Source organism: Phlebotomus papatasi, chromosome 1 (genome assembly GCF_024763615.1).
Source record: "Phlebotomus papatasi isolate M1 chromosome 1, Ppap_2.1, whole genome shotgun sequence".
Lineage (NCBI taxonomy): Eukaryota > Metazoa > Arthropoda > Insecta > Diptera > Psychodidae > Phlebotomus > Phlebotomus papatasi.
The window spans coordinates 103639031-103642748 of NC_077222.1; positions in this window are offsets into that span (position 1 = coordinate 103639031).

The following is a 3718-nucleotide window of genomic DNA, read 5'->3' on the forward strand; positions in this document are numbered from 1 at the left end:
TGCTCATAAATGCCAGGCGTGGGTGGTTAGATAATCCGATAAATGACTCGATTGTGGGATTATTTAATATTGGCAATTGATTCAGGAGGCACCACTAGCAGTCCATCAATCATTTTATCACTTTTTGCGATGCGATTTGAGAGGGAATTGAGGGAATAATTAGGGTGAGTGTGCGCGATTCCTTAATGATCACCCACGATTATAATGGCTTCTGATCGATCGAAAAACGGTGATCACGCGTCTCTGGCAAATTGATGGGGGAGAGTGAGATCTTCTGGCATTCACTTCTGGACACACACAGCATGGCCTTTTTTGTGCGCTCCAGCCATTCACGACCAGGTCAACGGGTCAGAGATGGAAGACGACAGCAATTGTCCGGGGATCATCGTGCTCGAGATTTGCATTTCCTGGACAGAGAGATTGGGATGGCAAAGAAAGTCACTTTCATTTTTGCCGAAATCAACGTGAAATCATTGTGAAATAAATGCCTTCAGATGACCAAATCTTTTGAGACTCATTGTCTCCTCAATAATCTTGCTGATCTCTGAGCATGTTCATCTTCGTGTTTGAAACTTTAATTGCTATCCCTTCTCGTGATTTTGCTTATCATCTCTCTCTGTGGGAGATAGGGTTATTTACGCTATTTAGAGGAGATGTCGCATTTTATAGACACCGTCGCTTGAGTCAACAATTATGCTATCAGAAATATTGAAATTTCCTATCTTGATCTTTATTATTTTCTCTTACAAAAGGAGTATTGAAAATATCACAATGGCATGCCAGTTTTTCTGGACGAGAAGAAAGGGCCTGGGCAAAGAACTAAACCACGGATTCCCGAGTCTGTGACTTTTGAGATATGTTTTAGAGATTTTCCTAGCGGACATTTCACTCACACGGTAACGGCGTTATCACACTTGCACATTAAAATTTTAATGTGATTCACATTAATTGTCGCTTGTGAGCGTCCAAATATGTTATTTGTGTCTTTGAGTCACTTAATATTTGGAGTTTTTCTATTTATTGATAAAGAAGTGGACTTGGCCTGCAAACATAATTTTAAATTTACCTAAAGCATAAATATTTTTCACATTAAAAAATTAAAGAGAAAATTGCATTAATTTTTCGCATTAATGCTATAAATCAATTTATATCAAATTTTGCGGGCCAAGTCTACCTTTTTATCAACAAATAGATCAAATTTTGAATACAAAATGATTCAAACACACAAATTACACATTTGGACTCTCACCAGCGACAACTAATGTGAATCATATTAAAATTTTAATGTGCAAGTGTGATCACACAGTAAGATTGGGTAATTCTGGTAATTCGGAATCATGTCTATTTTACAATTTAGAGATTTGAGATCACTGTTTCAGATCTATTCACTCTTTAAGCATGAAACATTCCGCCAGACTACGTCCAAAACATATTCGAAAATAAAAAAAAATCAAAGAGACGTATTTCCAGTGAATATATTGGTATTTCCCCTTAAAATTATGACTACATGTTTTTAGATTCATAAAAAAGACATAATATAATCCATTTTTGAGTGAAAATGTGTAAATCTATGTCGAAAATATCAAAAGTATAATTATTTTACATATTCTTGCTGTTATATTCACATAATGTCGTGAAATTGTATGAATATCATGTTCTGATATTTTAATTACATTTGTTCCGTAAAGGAGACAAGTTATATACAACTTGTGTTCTTTTTGTATAACACTGCCAGTTTGTCAAATTCTGCTTTATTTACTAATAAGAAATACATCTATGAGAAATTTAGAGTCTGAAAGTGCATCAATGTCACCAGTATAGTGGAATATTGAGTTAGAAGTGATAAAATTCAGCAAGATAAGGAAAATTCACAGATAAATAGTCAATTAATACTGTGTTTGTTTGCTAAAAATTTCTTTCTTTAATTGCAGTGTATAGCAAAAGTGAAAATTTCAGAACAGTTTTCTGATCATTTATTGTAAAACTGGAAAACTGCAGAAAGTGTGCCCAAAAATGCTGAAAAAGTTCACCAAGATCATAAAATTGCGCTGTTTTGAAACTTGATGTTGTGCTATTGTTATAAAGAAACTGTATTGTAAATATATTGTACGACATAATGTAAATAAAATAACAAAAATGTGTAGGGTGGAGTTACCACTTATCGCCATGTTTAGGTAAAAGAGGAATTAATTTTATTATAACTTTTGAACTCTTATTACAAGATACCTCAAATTTGACACAAAACTACTCAGATGTATTGGCTTTTGATTCGTGAAAACAATAATCTTAGAATTTAACGCTGAACTAGTTAAAAAACTAATTTTTATTGACAATGCAAAAATAACTACTTCGTCGCCACTTTTTACCACTTTTCGCCAGTTTTGTAACCACTTCTCGCCACCCACTTGAATAGGTCCAAATTCGATTATTTTAGGCAATGTTATAAAAAGAATATATTCAGCATTTCTTTTTCCTCATGATCACCTTATTTTTACTCACTTTAAACGCTTTTTCTTCACTTTTATTTAAGAAATCAAATTATACGTCTACTGCAGAAAGTAAACCTATTCGTCGCCTATTGAAAAGAGATGGCGACAGGTGGTAAAATTATTCAAAAATATTACCACTTTCCGCCATGCCTCATTTTTATATAAAAATAATATAAAATGAAATATTAATTAAATAAATACTAATTTTATCTACTCCGCAAGTGTAATTAAATATTAAATGGACAAATTACTGATCCAAAAAGGTATTTTTTGCTTGATGAAAATTTGATGACACTTAGTATATTTGGTTAGAAATATTGGATTCGATGCACTTGCTAAAAATATTACTCTAAAAAATGCTCAAAATCATAAATCCAAAACGAATAATTATTATTTTTCAACTCTATACGTAGCAGCAGTAAAAATACAAAGAACTTTGCGGCTCATTAGCGAGAAGTGGTGATTCCAGTCTTAAGACGTATTTTCTTCTACATTTCTTACTTTATCAAGTTATAATGCATTAGTTTATTTCTTTGGAACTAAAATAAGATTATGGCGTGGAAAATTACAAAAAAATATGTGACGGAAAACTCAATTTAATGGGAAAAGTATGCTAAAAACATTGACGAGCACTGATATTTGTCCAGAATTGTATTTAAAGTGATGTATTCTATCAATAGACTCAATAACAACCACAAAATTTTCTTTTCTTCAATTTCCCAGCTTTCTATTGCGAATTTCAAGTCTGGAATGAAACATTGTTCACTAAAATTGTATCCTTTAACGAAAACAATCATTGCATCAAAGTTTCATACACGAATAAAGCGATTCGAGGAAAATATTTGATTTTCAGCCGATAGTTATAATATTGACATTACAGAATGATTATATCTTATTCAGTCATAATGGATACATTTTACCGTACATAATGCCGTGATTATATATAAAATAAATAATTGTTATATTTTGGATGTAAAAATTCCCCATTCACCCGAATATGGGCCTCTTTTAAACGGTTATATTAGAAGAAATTTGTAAAGTCTTCGCCATCATTTTCGTATAGATATCAGACATCTCTACTCATTTATAGCGATAAATGCTCCTTGGGGGGTAGGGGGGGTTCTCTATGACTGTAAGTCAATATCTCATACCGTTTGCCTCTATCTGTGTCAGAAGTTGAATAAAAAGTGAATTATATGACTGCTCTTTATTTGAGGTCCAGCAATAAA